This window comes from Entelurus aequoreus, linkage group LG09 (assembly GCF_033978785.1).
Source record: "Entelurus aequoreus isolate RoL-2023_Sb linkage group LG09, RoL_Eaeq_v1.1, whole genome shotgun sequence".
Taxonomy (NCBI): domain Eukaryota; kingdom Metazoa; phylum Chordata; class Actinopteri; order Syngnathiformes; family Syngnathidae; genus Entelurus; species Entelurus aequoreus.
In genome coordinates this window covers 76,267,897-76,284,205 of record NC_084739.1, presented here as the reverse complement: position 1 = coordinate 76,284,205, position 16,309 = coordinate 76,267,897, and the positions used below count along the sequence as shown (strand labels likewise).

General features: G+C 39.4%; 1 protein-coding gene across 1 annotated transcript in view; it reads left to right on the top strand.

Annotated features, from left to right (window-relative positions):
- Positions 1-1,052: 1,052 nt before the first annotated feature.
- Positions 1,053-16,309, top strand: part of LOC133657761 (bone morphogenetic protein receptor type-1A-like) — a 56,471-nt gene continuing 41,214 nt past the window's right edge. The window contains exon 1 of the mRNA XM_062059457.1: positions 1,053-1,274. The gene's annotated coding sequence lies outside the window, so the exon portion shown is untranslated. The remainder of the gene's footprint in view (positions 1,275-16,309) is intronic.

Here is a 16,309-nt window from a genome sequence, read left to right as displayed (position 1 = left end):
ATATATATATATATATATATATATATATATATATATATATATATATATATATATATATATATATATATAGTGACTAATTCTAATACTAGTATTACTTTTGCAATTTTTTATACACTGAATTAGTCACCGGAAGTTAGCCTTGAATTTTGAAGCAACACATTTTTCTACTCTGAAATTTTTTCTACTGAATTGTTCTACATTTAAATATTTTACTCTGGATTTTTCTGAACAAAATTTTTTTGCATCAAATTTTTATACGCAGATATTTTTTACAGTGAATTTTTTTTAATACCAAATTAGTCACTGAAAGTTATGAGGCATCAAAGTTTTGTTCCTCTGAATTAATTATTTTACATTGAATTTTCCTGCACCATTTATTTTTGCTCTGAATTTTTATACACAGATTTTTTTACACTGATTTTTTTTTTTTTTTTTACACTGATTTAGTCACCGGGAGTTAGTCCAGAGTTCAGAAGCAACACCTTTTTCTACACTTTTTCTCCAGCGATTTTTTTTTTTTTGCATTGAATTTTTATACACAGATTTTTTTTTTACACTTAATTTTTTTCACACTGAATTAATCACCAAAAGTTAGTCTTCAGTTTTGAAGCATCACATTTTTTTCCACTTATTTTTTCGACACTTAATTATTTTACACTGAATATTTATCTAGCGATTTTTTTACACTCATCTTTCATTTTTACATACAGATTTTTTTTTACTCAATATTTTTTACACTGACTTTTTTTTTTTTTTTTACACTGAATTGTTACACACTGAATTCTAAAACTCTGTATTTTAACAAACTGAATTTTTAAACATCCACGTTTTGCTCACAATATTTTTTTAATGGAATTATCAGCATAATTTGATGTAAAAAAAAATTTAAAAAAATAAAAAACAGTACACAAAATTCGAACGTAACCAATTTAAAAAAGCTTTGGTACATTAACAAGAAATATGATGACTTAAATGTGATATGTGAATAATAATTCCAAGTATGGTTGGAGCTTGAAGAGAGAAAGTGAAGGTGTTTTGGGGGTGGGAGTGGATCATCTCGCAGTGGCGGCGGTGCGTAGACGATCTCTGCCTGCTCCTGCCGCCCATCATCAAAGAGAAGAAGGACGTCGACGCTGCGGGAATAAAAGTGCGGAATTCCAACCTTCGATCTACTTCTCTGCTGGGAATCCATACTCGGTCGGCGTTATCCTCGCAGTGAACGCGGCCAAAGCCACGCTGCGTCCGGTGGCGTCGTCGAAGAAAGACGCGGGAAGGTAAAAAAAAAATAAAATCTGAACTTTATTGCCGCTTTACAAGTACATGGCGCCGTCTATTTGCTGGAGCGAGACCGCTCGGACGGCTTCTGTTTACAAGTTAAAGTCATGTGGGGAAAGTCTTGCGTCTCATGGCTTTTTTTTAACGTGTATGTTTCAAAATACTCTTGAATAAAATATGTGAAATAGTTCTGTGGGTGTTGGACTGCGTATTATATAAAAACATTTTTATTAAAAGCTCGCTGAAGAGATTTTTATCGGTGTCGTTGCCAGGTGATAGACGTATCCCTTTTGGTTGCTGTCGTGAAAAATTGAAGGAATTTGTCAGTTTTTCCCCTATTTTGTAATAATCTCACACCTGAACATGAATAACTGCCTTTTTCACATTCATGAACAGTTTGGAAGTGTTTAGTCTTGTTGACTTTGTAAAATTCTTTTTAAAGAGCAATGTTAGCTGTTAGCCACATTCCTCAGCTAGCTAACTTTTGTAGCTCCTTTTATTTTGAAAATCTGACTTATTTTGAATATTGCGCACATATTTCCAAAGTTCAAAGTGTGCTTGGAGACAGATGCACGAATGCAAAGGTGATGTAAAATGTTCAATCCAGGTAAAAAGATTGTGCCTTTGTTTTAATGTATTTATGTTCTATGTCATCAAGTTTGTTTACATGGCAATAACCGATCACTGCTTCAGAGATCGAATCCAAACAAGCCAGTTCGTGGAAAACATGAAGCAGCTGGTGAGTCGTTTCGTTATTAAAAGTAATTTTAGTCGATGACATTTCATTTGTTTTTTAACCGAATCGAAACATCTCCTTCATGTTGGCCCGTCTACACTGCAAAAAGTCAGCGTTCAAAAACAAGGGGAAAAAATGCAAAAATTAGGGGTATTTTACTTGAACTAAACAACATTATCTGCTAATAGAACAAGAAAATGTGGCTTGTCAAGACTTTCCAAAACAAGTAAAATTAGCTAACCTCAATGAACCCAAAAATACCTTAAAATAAGTATATTCTCACTAATAACAACTGTACTACTATATGAGCACGTATTTTCTATTGTTTCATTGAAAATAAAACAACAAAGTCCATTTGGCTGTCATCTGTTTTAATATGAAGTCATGATTTTTTTTTTACATGCTTGAAATAAGAAATTATTACTTTTAAAAATGTGCTTTATACTTGTGAGTGTTGATGACACAGCTTTGCAACAGTTGATATTCTAGTTTCAAGCATGTTTTACTCAATATAGGTCATCAAATCTCAGCAACAAGCTGTAATATCTTACTGAAATCATTTAGGACCAAAACCCTTAAAACAAGTAAAACACTCGAACATAAAATTTTATGTATGGCCGCGCAAGTCCCGGGATGCCCAAAATGTCCATAACACACCCAGCCGAGTCCCACGGGGAGGGGGGATAAAAGTTGGAAAAGTCGGCAAAAGTCCCAAAAATGTTAAAAAATACCTACCCAGGTTCGAGTCCCACAAGTCCCGCCGCCGACCGGGATGCCCAAAATGTCCAGCAAAGTCCCACGGGAAGGCGGGGAGAAAAGTGAGAAAAGTCGGTAAAATGTTCAAAAATCACACCCGGGTTAGAGTGCCACAAGTCTTAAGACTTGTGGCACTCCATGTGGGACTCGAACCTGGGTAGGTATTTTGAACATTTTTGGGGACTTTTGCCGACTTTTCTCACTTTTCTCCCCCCCTTCCCGTGGGACTTTGCTGGGTGCGTTTTGGACATTTTTTGCATCCCGGGACTTGTGCGTCCGGCGGCGGGACTGGTGGGACTGGAACCCGGGGAGATATTTTGGACACAATTGGGACTTTTCCCCTCTTTTCCCCCGCCTTCCTGCAGTAGTAGGAAGGCGGACATTGCTGGGTGTGTTTTGAAAATTTGGACAAAAATAGTTTCAAGCATGTTTTACTCAATATAGGTCATCAAATCTCAGCAACAAACTGTAATATCTTACTGAGATAATTTAGGACCAAAACCCTTAAAACAAGTAAAACACTCGAACATAAAATCTTATGTATGGCCGCGCAAGTCCCGGGATGCCCAAAATGTCCATAACACACCCAGCCGAGTCCCACGGGGAGGGGAGATAAAAGTTGGAAAAGGCGGAAAAAGTCCCAAAAATGTTAAAAATACCTACCCAGGTTCGAATCCCACAAGTCCCGCCGCCGACCGGGATGCCCAAAATGTCCAGCAAAGTCCCACGGGAAGGCGGGGAGAAAAGTGAGAAAAGTCGGTAAAATGTTCAAAAATCACACCCAAAAATAGTTTCAAGCATGTTTTACTCAATATAGGTCATCAAATCTCAGCAACAAACTGTAATATCTTACTGAGATAATTTAGGACCAAAACCCTTAAAACAAGTAAAACACTCGAACATAACATTTTATGTATGGCCGCGCAAGTCCCGGGATGCCCAAAATGTCCATAACACACCCATCCGAGTCCCACGGGGAGAGGGGATAAAAGTTGGAAAAGTCGGCAAAAGTCCCAAAAATGTTAAAAATACCTACCCAGGTTCGAGTCCCACAAGTCCCGCCGCCGGCCGGGATGACCAAAATGTCCAAAACGCGGCCAGCAAAGTCCCACGGGAAGGCGGGGAGAAAAGTGAGAAAAGTCGGTAAAATGTTCAAAAATCACACACGGGTTCGAGTGCCACAAGTCCTAAGACTTGTGGCACTCCATGTGGGACTCGAACCTGGGTAGGTATTTTGAACATTTTTGGGGATTTTGTCGACTTTTCTCACTTTTCTCCCCCACTTCCCGTGGGACTTTGCTGGGTGCGTTTTGGAAATTTTTTGCATCCCGGGACTTGTGCGGCCGGCGGCGGGACTCGTGGGACTGGAACCCGGGGAGGTATTTTGGACACAATTGGGACTTTTGACCATTTTGGCCGCCTTTTCCCCTCTTCTTCCCCGCCTTCCTGTGCACCATTGCTGGGTGTGTTTTGGACTTTTGGACAAAAATAGTTTCAAGCATGTTTTACTCAATATAGGTCATCAAATCTCAGCAACAAGCTGTAATATCTTACTGAGATCATTTAGGACCAAAACCCTTAAAACAAGTAAAACACTCGAACATAAAATCTTATGTATGGCCGCGCAAGTCCCAGGATGCCCAAAATGTCCATAACACACCCAGCCGAGTCCCACGGGGAGGGGAGATAAAAGTTGGAAAAGTCTGCAAAAGTCCCAAAAATGTTAAAAATACCTACCCAGGTTCGAGTCCCACAAGTGCCGCAGCCGGCCGGGATGACCAAAATGTCCAAAACGCGCCCAGCAAAATCCCACGGGAAGGCGGGGAGAAAAGTGAGAAAAGTCGGTAAAATGTTCAAAAATCACACCCGTGTTCGAGTGCCACAAGTCTTAAGACTTGTGGCACTCCATGTGGGACTCGAACCTGGGTAGATATTTTGAACATTTTTGGGGACTTTTGCCAACTTTTCTCACTTTTCTCCCCCACTTCCCGTGGGACTTTGCTGGGTGCGTTTTGGACATTTTTTGCATCCCGGGACTTGTGCGGCCGGCGGCGGGACTCGTGGGACTGGAACCCGGGGAGGTATTTTGGACACAATTGGGACTTTTGGCCATTTTGGCTGCCTTTTCCCCTCTTCTTCCCCGCCTTCCTGTGCACCATTGCTGGGTGTGTTTTGGACAAAAATAGTGTCAAGCATGTTTTACTCAATATCGGTCATACAATCTCAGCAACAAGCTGTAATATCTTACTGAGATCATTTAGGACCAAAACACTTAAAACAAGTAAAACACTCTAACATAAAATCTGCTTAGTGAGAATAATTATCTTATCAGACAGAAAATAAGCAAATATCACCCTTATTTGAGATATTTAATCTTACTTCGATTTCAGTTTTTGCAGTGTACAGCAGAGGCCTTGGAGCTTCTGGGTTCTGTTTAGGATCTTTGTTGTTTCCAGGATCGTTCTCTTCTGGACGGAGATGTCGGATGTTGTTTGAACCAGGATTGTGTCGTCATCTTTATCTTTTCGATCGGAAAATGTATCGTTTGATTGGCAGAGCGTGTTTGTTGTGTCCGGCATCTTTGGGATTAATACAAAAGTTAGTTTTTTCATTCTTTATAGTAACTTTATAGACACTAAACACGTTTATATTGGCAGATATGCTGTTTTACGCTGCAATATTGTTCAATCGTTATTAAGCGTCTCTCTAGCTTGTGTGCTATTGTGTGCTTAGCTGCTGTGTAGCTGCTAGCTCCTACTAGGTACCAGGTGATTTAGTCACCGGGAGTTTGTCTTGAGTTTTGAGGCATCAAAGTTTTTTTTCTTCTGAATTTTTCTACAATTAATTATTTGACACTGAATTATCCTGCACCATTTTTTTTTTGCTCGGAATTTTTATACACAGATTTTTTACACTGATTTAGTCACCGGGAGTTAGTCTAGAGTTTTGAAGCAACACATTTTTCTACACTTAATTATCTTACACTTACTTTTTGTCCAGCGATTATTTTTTTCACACTAATTTTTATTTTATTTTTTGCATTGAAATTTTATACACAGATGTTTTTTACACTGAATTTTTTTATACTGAATTAGTCACCGGAAGTTCGCCTTGAGTTTTGAGGCATCAAAGTTTTTTTTCCTCTGAAGTTTTCTACAAATAATTATTTGACACTAAATTTTCCTGCACCATTTTTTTTGCTCTGAATTTTAATACACTTTTTTTTTCCCACTGATTTTTTTACACTGATTTAGTCACCGAGAGTTAGTCTACAGTTTTGAAGCAACACATTTTTCCACTTATTTTTTCGACACTTAATTATTTTAAACTGAATATTTCTCCAGCGATTTTTTTTTTACACTCATTTTTAATTGCATTTAATTGTGATTGTGATTTAATTTACAGCATTGCGCTGTAAAAAAAACCAAAAAAACAACTGTAGATTTACGGGGGGAAAAACCTGGCAGCTCATTTTGAGTAAAAAAATCTAATTTTACTGTAAAATTCTGGCAACCGAGCTGACAGTTTTCAGATTTTTACTGTGTTCTTATTATTAGTATTTGCAAATGTAATTATTCCGCCACCTAAACCCTCTTATGGGGGATTTAGCAAACCCATTTGTACGTGTAAATCAACAAAGACCATAAACGGTAAGACGCACAGGTCTTTTTTTTATTTTTACGGTAAAATTCTCGCCACCGAGCTGGCAGTTTTTTTTTACCGTAAAATCACAGCGGGAAAAAAATATAGCTCAAGTGGGTTGGATTAAATATGGCAGTAATTTTCTGCTTTGCACAAAGCATGTGTAAGTAGTATTTAACAGCAACATGGAAGACGTTCATTGTATCCCACAGGACCGCAGTCTATCAGTATGGAGTGATGTAATCCTAATTTGCATATTTGGCCGTGATGCATTTGCATGTAGGAGAGAGGAATGGGAGACACACAGCGAGTACAAACAAATGTGTTTAATCCGTATTAACTTTCTTCTGGGCGGGGCGGTATGGCTTGGTTGGTAGAGCGGCCGTGCCAGCAACTTGAGGGTTCCAGGTTCGAGCCTTGCTTCCGCCATCCTAGTCACTGCCGTTGTGTCCTTGGGCAAGACACTTTACCCACCTGCTCCCAGTGCCACCCACACTGGTTTAAATGTAACTTAGATATTGGGTTTCACTATGTAAAAGCGCTTTGAGTCACTAGAGAAAAACGCTATACAAATATAATTCACTTCACTTCTGTCGCGTCTTTTGTAAATGTCCCAAAAGTTGTCTGTCAGTACTTGGGATGGGGGCCGGGCCCCAGCAACACCCGGTGCTCGCTGAGAAGAGAAAAGCCCCAGTTCGTACGTGTTCGTACCTTTTTGCTTCACTCGTCCAGCGTCAGGATTTCGCACTGTTGTTTAGCGGTCCTTGAACGCACCACACTTCTGCGCAATGAGATGCAAACAGGCCCGTTATAAGGTGTTCATTTGCCAGGGCAGGGGGGAACTTTTCAGTCTGTCAAATGTATTTATATTGCGAAGAAAATCGTGATATTATTACACAAATGCACGTCAGCAGGTTTTACACGCAATAAACATTTCACAGCTGGGACTGGGAAAGTATGCAGAAAAAATAATCAAATATTAAATCAACCCTGTCCTTGTTTAGATGATGTTTATAAAGATGGGATACATGATGGCAATCACTTTAGGACAAAGACTTGTCGGACATTTATTCAGGACACAAAGTGGTCTTAGTTGTATGACAGCTGCACATTCCAATAACACCACGCGTGTATTTATATCTCACTAATAAAGGAAGGAATCCCTGTGTGTGTGTGTGTACGCGTGTGTGTGTAGTCTACTTCATCAGCTGACATTGGCGTGGTTGTTGCCAGGTCACTTCTTACACACAGCAGCCATGTTTGGTGTGTGTGTGTCCACAACGTCGCCATGTGTCTCGTGTATTGTAGTTATGTGGATGATCAATAATGAGTATCATAAAGCCTGTGTACTGGGACATGTATTGTACATATATCCATTGATGATGGGAGGTGTAGTGTTCCCCACAGGACTGCAATCTATTTGTGGTAGCAGCAGGGTGATCACACTTCATGTATTTCACTTGCAACGTGTACTGCAAGGGAAGGAAAGTGCGCTTCTGGAGCGGAAAATGCGAATGAAAATACCGTAAATTCTGGACTATAAGCCTCTACTTTTCTCCTACGCTTTATCCTGTAGCTTTTTAAACAGTGCAGCAAATTTATGATTTTTTCATCGCTGACGGGCATAATGCAAATAGTTTTCATTAAACACATGCAAAGACACTAAAAAGGTGTGTTATTGTTTGTGCCACGGCGCCATCTTTTGGACAAGCTCGCCCGCTGCATTGCCCTTCTGTTTAAACCGAGCTTTTTAACTGGAAGTACAAGTGCCGTTCTGTCTTCTAGCTGTCCATAATAGGGCTGGGCGATATATCGATATACTCGATATATCGCGGGTTTGTCTCTGTGCGATATAGAAAATGACTATATCGTGATATTCAAGTATACGTTCTCACGCAGTTGCTTTTAGCTGCGGGCATCACACTACAGGCTCTTCTCACTCTTTCTTGTCTCTCCTTCTCACAGATACTTAAATCAAGCGCACCTTCTTACATACGTCACATACTGTCACGTCATACGCCCTCGCTGAGCAGAGAGGTAGCAACATGGGTAACATTAGCTGTGATGCTAGCGGAGTGGTGCGAGTGGTAATACGAGAGAAAGAAGGTGCGAATCTGGTAACAAATGAAGGAAGAATTAATTTTAAAATAAAACAGCACAGGGTCCATCGTCTGGCGGTGGTTTGGCTTCAAGCGGGAAGATGTCGAACAAGTATGCGGCAAAAGCGTTGCTACAAAAAGTAGCATTACTGCTAATTTGTAGCATCATTTGAAAAGTCACCCGCTAGAGAATGAAGAGTGCTTGAAACGCCGCATGTCAACATCTCCGTTCGGTGCCACACCAACAAAATGCCGAAGCAACCATTTCCACATCAACGCCGTATGAAAAAAATAGTCAACAACAGAAGGAGATAACGTCCGCAGGAACCTACCACATAGCGAAGGACATACACAATTTGATTTCATACTATGCAGCTCATTTTATTTGACAGTTATTGAAATATATTGTGTGACATCGTACACAAAAGTGCACTTTATTTGTTTTAAACTATTGTAGTGGCGTTCTGTACAAAAAGTGCACTTTAATTTAGTGTTGTTTTTGATATGTCATCTTAGTGACATCATGCACAAAAGTGCACTAATAGCTTGTTTTAAAATGTCTCTGACAATCTGGCACTTTCTGTTTTGGAAATGACATGAATGTTTGAGCCACTGCTTAATAAATGTTTAGTAAATACACTTTAGGTCAATTGACTTAGTTGTGATTTCCCTCTCTGCATGAAAGTTTAAAATGAGCATATATTAATGCAGTATAAACAAAAATGTTCTAAAGGCCTACTGAAACCCACTACTACCGACCACGCAGTCTGATAGTTTATATATAAATGATGAAATCTTAACATTGCAACATATGCCAATACGGCCGGGTTAGATTAGTAAAGTGCAATTTTAAATTTCCCGCAAAATATCTTGCTGAAAACGTCTCGGTATGATGACGTTTGCGCGTGACGTCACGGATTGTAGCGGACATTTTGGGACACCATTGTGGCCAGCTATTAAGTCGTCTGTTTTCATTGCAAAATTCCACAGTATTCTGTACATCTGTGTTGGTGAATCTTTTGCAATTTCTTTAATGAACAATGGAGATAGCAAAGAAGAAAGCTGTAGGTGGGAAGCGGTGTATTAGCGGCCGGCTGCAGCAACACAAACACGTAGCGGCTACGTCGTAGCCGGTGTTTCATTGTTTACATTCCCGAACGATGACAGTCAAGCTTTACCATTGACCTGGTACAACAGAGACTCTTACTAGGAGGACTTTGAGTTGGATACGCATGCTTGTGGAGATGGAACAATAGAGACTCTTACCAGGAGGACTTTGAGTTGGATACGCGGTACCGTGAGTACACAGCTGCGGCTTCCAAACATTTGATCGCTTGCCCGTACGTGCGTGCTGCTATGTGCATGTCACATACGTAACTTTGGGGAAATATATGTGCTGTATGAACTTTGCGGAGGTGAACGGTACTTTGGGCTGTGGGATTGAGTGTGTTGTGCGGGTGTTTGATTTGTATTGGTGGGTTATATGGACGGGAGGGGGGAGGTGTTTGTTATGCGGATTAATTTGTGGCATATTAAATATAAGCCTGGTTGTGTTGTGGCTAATAGAGTATATATATGTCTTGTGTTTATTTACTGTTTTAGTCATTCCCAGCTGAATATCAGGTCCCACCCGCCTCTCACAGCATCTTCCCTATCTGAATCGCTTCCACTGCCCTCTAGTCCTTCACTCTCACTTTCCTCATCCACGAATCTTTCATCCTCGCTCAAATTAATGGGGAAATCGTCGCTTTCTCGGTCCGAATCGCTCTCGCTGCTTGTGGCCATGATTGTGAACAATGTGCAGATGGGGGAAGCTCCACAACCTGTGACGTCACGCTACTTCCGGTACAGGCAAGGCTTTTTTATCAGCGACCAAAAGTTGCGAACTTTATCGTCGATGTTCTCTACTAAATCCTTTCAGCAAAAATATGGCAATATCGCGAAATGATCAAGTATGACACATAGAATGGATCTGCTATCCCCGTTTGAATAAGAAAATCTCATTTCAGTAGGCCTTTAATGTAGACACATATAATCATCATACTGGTGTGATTATATGCATCACGTGTTCATTCAAGGCTAAGGCAAAATATGGAGATACAGTATATATCGTGTATTGTGACAAGGCCTAAAAATATGGAGATATTAATAAAAGGCCATATCGCCCAGCCCTACATACAAGTATTCTATCTGACACACAATGGAAAGTGTATCCAAACAAACAACACTCCTTTTTATTTTTTCCGTCTGTCCCTCCTTCTCTTGGAAGTCCTCCCAGTCTGGAAAGCTGAGCTGAGGGATCTCAGTCCTCTGCTCTTTTTTTTTTTTCCTCTCCTTCCATTTCTTCCCTCTTCCCGCCCTGGAGCCTCTCCAGTGCTCCAGGCTGCAGGATCGCATTACTGCGGGAGTCTGGAGGCGCTCTGGCGAGGTGGCACTGGTAGAGGTGGGGGAGGGAGGAGATCAAGTTTCACATCTCCAGCCCTCTCCTCTGTCTGCTGGCCTCCCTCCTCTTCATCCTCCTCCTCCTCCTCCTGGAGGAGCCTGGAGACAGAATGGCTGAGCCGAGGAGGAAAACATGCCAGACCTCCTCCTCCTGCTGCTGCTGCTGTGCAGGTCCAGCCTTTTTTGCTGCAGCAGATTAAATAAGAACACTTCACCTTCATCTGCTCCTCTTCTGCAGCGATGTTTCAAATCAGTAGTATTCTGTCTGCTGGAGGTGTGGCAAAGGTGACTAACTTCACGCCGCACAAACCACCTCCATGTCTGCAGGTCCACATGTTCAGATATTTTTACAACATTTACGTCCACATGTGATGATGGACTTTTAACCTTCTAGACCGCACGCGGCTCTTTAGTCTGGAGCATTTTTAAAAAAGGATTGAAAATGGAAAAAGATGGGGGGACATTTTTTTTGTTTTTTGTTTTAGTATGTTTTTGTTTGAGGACAAACGTGACACAAAAACCTTCCCAATTTTTAAAAAGCCCACTGTTTAATATGTTTGTGTGTATGCTTCACTGATGAGAGTATCTGGTGAACATTGTTTTGTCGTACTAATTTCGGAGGTTCTTGAACTCACCATAGTGTGGACTGTGATGCAACAGTTTGTTTACGTGTAAAATCTTCCACTCCTTCTTTCTCATTTTGTCCACCAAACTTTTTATGCTGTGCATGAAAGCACAAAGGTGCACTTTGTTGATGTTATTGACTTGTTGGAGTGCTTATTAGGCATATTTGGTCAGTACATGACTGCAAGCTAATCAATGCTAACATGCTATTTAGGCTAGCTGTATGTACAGTAGGGGTGTAACGGTACACAAACATTTCGGTTTTGTACGTACCTCGGTTCAGAGGTCACAGTTCGGTTCATTTTCGGTACAGTAAGAAAACAACAAAATATAAATTTTTTGGTTATTTGTTTAGCAAATGTGTAAACAATGGCTTTATCCTTTTAACATTGGGAACACAATAATAATTCTGCCCACGTTAATCAACATTAAACTGCCTCAAGTTGATGCTCAGATTAAATAGAATGACAAAACTTTTCTTCTACATATAAAAAGTGCAACATTAAACAGTTTCAAGTCAACTCATCCTGCTTAATTTATTACAGCATTTGGTAAGCCTGTAGTTGATTTTTATTATGTAAATGTTATATTTTTATCAACATGTGATAGCAGGGACCCTGCCATTCAAAACTAGGCTGCTACATTACTAATGATTAATGTAATTATAGCTGAAAAAATAGTACAAGCAATAAGAATAAGCAATAGGAGAGACTACACACACACACGCACACCGCAAAATGAGCTAACGCTACGCTAAAAGCGAATTAGCCTTCACCTCAAGCCAGGACTGCGAGCGAGCTGAGCTGCAGTTTTAAGTTTCTAGAAGGTCAACGGGCTCATAGTGATGTTACTAGTAGTTGACTGGGAGGTGTTTATTATAATTTGGGGAGAGTATGCTGCCTTATGCTCACCTGCTAAACACCTATCTGCTAACCCCACCGCAGAAGCACGGACGACATGCGCTCTGAATACGCACTGCTGATTGGCTGTTACTGCTTTGTGTGTACCAATCAGATGGTTGTGTGGGTGGGACAATGCTGAGTGCTGAAACAGAGGCAGAAGAAGCAAAGCAGCTTGTTAAGACTTTAACTTAGAAACTCGTTCGGTACACCCCTGTACCGAACCGAAGTCCCCGTACCGAAACGGTTCAATACAAAATACGTACCGTTACACCCCTAATGTACAGTACATATTGCACCATTATGCCTCATTTGTAGGTATATTTGAGCTGATTTAATATCCTTTACTTTTATCCTCTTTGTATATAATTTAGTTTTGCGTGTCTCATGACACATTATCTGTATGTAATACTGGCTGCTTTTCTGTTAGTTGTTTGTGTGCCATGTTGTTCCAGACCACAGCAAACATTACCCAGCTTGCCAAAGATTGTAAAAAATCTATTAAAAGAAGACAGCCTGCCGTTTCCTTTAACTTGGACACACACATCTATACCTTTTGGCCATTAAAAGCCAGTAATTTCCAGGAGTTATTTCACCTGTGATTTTCTAATGTTGTAAAAATGTGTTGAATAAATATTACATTTCAACATTTCTGTCAACGAAGATTTGCTTCAGCCTGCAACACATAGTCATTTTGATAGTAGGCTTTTAATTTTTTGCGATTCCAGACAGATTCATTTTTGGTCCAATATGGCTCTTTCAACGTTTTGGGTTGCCTACCCCTGTTCTAGACCCTGGGCTTGCCAGAAAAAGAGGAAATAAATGATATTTGACTGTACATGAATAATGTTAACAGTAAGCTAGCGGAAATTAAGCCAACCTTCATCGTGTATAACTGTATAGCTTTTTTTCCACTTTATACCAAACTGTGATTCCTTCATGTATGTGTTTATTAAAGCAGCACTAAGTAACTTTTCAAACTTGACTTATGGGTTGATACATGGACTTACAAGTAGCTGAGGGACACCTCTGCCATGGCCTGAGGGGGTCTGTATTAAGCTCTCACTGGCACTTAGTGACTTTTGAGGAGGGGGGCAGGAACCCAGACACACAAAAAACTGCAAATGTGCTGACTTGCTTTAGGGCATATGTCACTTCCCCTTTCCCCATTTGTTAAAAAAACGGGAAGTCGGTGCGATCACCTGCGTGCCGCAAGAAAACTAAAAGAAGAAGAACGCCTACATGCAATTACTGCAATCATGGTCGAAGCTGTTAAACAGACAAAGAAACGAAAATTTTGTCTGAGGAGACAAAGCAAGAAAAAGGGAGGCTACCCAGATAAAAGGACAGTGAAGGATCAGCCTTTAATTATTCGCCAAAATAGACGGTTGCAAAATAAATAGTTGACAACGGGGCAGAAAACTGGTGAAAATAAAATGTTTCAGGAATTCACATGAAACTTCCACCACTCCTGTCTCCTACTGCTTGCATCGAAGCAAAACTGCCAGAGCCAAAATACTTGTCCTCTTCCTTCTTAATCTTCTATGCACAATAACTTGGTCCAGAAAATGTTGACTTTGATTGCACGAAATCCACAAAAAATTAAACGCCTAATATAAGTGTTATAATGAAGGCAACACATGATGTAAGTGTCTATATTAGCCTACTATCAAAATGACTTTAAAAGTCTTATATAAGTGTAATAATGAAGGCAACACATGATGTAAGTGTCTATATTAGCTATATTAGCCTACTATCAAAATGACTTTGAAAGTCTTATATAAGTGTAATAATGAAGACAACACATGATGTGTCTATATTAGCTATATTAGCCTACTATCAAAATGACTTTAAAAGTCTTATATAAGTGTAATAATGAAGACAACACGTGATGTAAGTGTCTATGTTAGCTATATTAGCCTACTATCAAAATGACTGTGTCGCAGGCTGACACAAATCTTTGTTGACAGAAATGTGGAAATTGTTATATTTTTTTTACAACATTGGAAAACTTCTCAGAGGGTGAAATAGCTCCTGGACATGACTGACTAAGAATGGCCAAAGGTATAGATGTGTGTGTCCAAGTTAAAGGAAACGGCAGGCTGTCTTCTTCTAATGGATTTATTACAATCTTTGCAAGCAGGGTAATGTTTGCTGTGGTCTGTAACAACATGGCACACAAACAATCAGAAATGCAGCCAAGATAACGTGTCATGAGGCATGCAAATGTCAATTAAATACACAGAGGACTTAAGTAAAGGAAAATAAGTGAGCTCAAATATATACCTGAAAACGAGGCACAATGATGCAATATGTACATACAGCTAGCCTAAATAGCATGTTAGCATGGATTAGCTTGCAGTCATACACTGACCAAATATGCCTGATTAGCACTCCACACAAGTCAATAACATCAACAAAGCTCACCTTTTGTGCATTCACTCACAGCACAAAACGTTTGGTGGACAAAATGAAACAATGAAGGAATGGCATAAAACATGTCTTTCTGTGGCATGGTCGGAGAAAGCTGTACATCTAAACAAAATACGGTGAGTTCGGGGTCCGCCGAAATTAGGACAAAATGGCGCTCGCCAAATACTAATCAGTGAAGCATGTTTAATATAAACAGTGGGATTTCTAACAATTAGGAAGGTTTGTGTCATGTTTGTCCTCCTACAGAAACCATATCAAAACAAAAAATATGTTTGCCCCCCTTTTTCCATTTTAATAAATGTTTGAAAAAGTTCCAGGGAGCAACTAATTTAGAGCCGAAGTTGCCGACCCGTTTTAAGTGCTTATGGTTTGAATTGTCTCCAATTTAAAAAGGTAGTTCTTCCGGTTACGTGTATGAATACAAGTGTATATTGACATAAATAGCTTAGCACGCTGTCCCCTTCATTGTTTTTTTTTTTTTAAAGAATCTCTGTATGACATGAAAACACTTCATAATAAAATTTACTCATTGTTAATTTTCGCTGACTAAAGCCATATGTTGCTTATTTACTGTTGCGTGTCTCCACAGTGTTCTCTGATGCAGTTTGAAGGTGGAAGCAGCGTCCATGTTGACTTGAATGCTATTGATCTCTGCTTTAAATACTCTCATCCAGTGAATAATTCAGACGTGCTCGCCAGCCACAGTGGCTGCACAGTAACCTTGAAGCCCCGTCTTTGTTACGCCTTGTGACAGTGATGGGACATACTTAGAATTATACTTAACTGTACTTGGACTGTCCATTGCGTTTATACTTAACTTTAATTTGATTAATAGAACATACCGACTATTGGATTTATACTTAACTGTACTTGGACTGATAGAACTGCCCCTAGATTACAAAGATACTGTACATATGTGTAGGGCTGCAACAACTAATCGATAAAATCGATTATAAAAATAGTTGGCGATTAATTTAGTCATCGATTCGCAGAGGCAATTTTTTAATTTTTTTAAATTTTATATATATATATATATATATATATATATATATATATATATATATATATATATATATATATATATATATATATATATATATTTTTGATAAACCTTTATTTATAAACTGCAACAACAACAGCTGAGAAACAATAATCAAAATAAGTATGGTTCCAGTATGCTGGTTTTTTTTTTGAATAAAATACTGGAAACGATAGTAATGTAGTTGGTCTCTTTTATTTCGATCAGTAATCGATTATTCGAAGTAATAATCGACAGATTAATCGATTATCAAATTAATCGTTAGTTGCAGCCCCACGTGTGTGTGTGTGTGTGTGTGTATATATATATATATATATATATACACACACACGTGTGTGTGTGTGTGTATATATATATTTTTTTT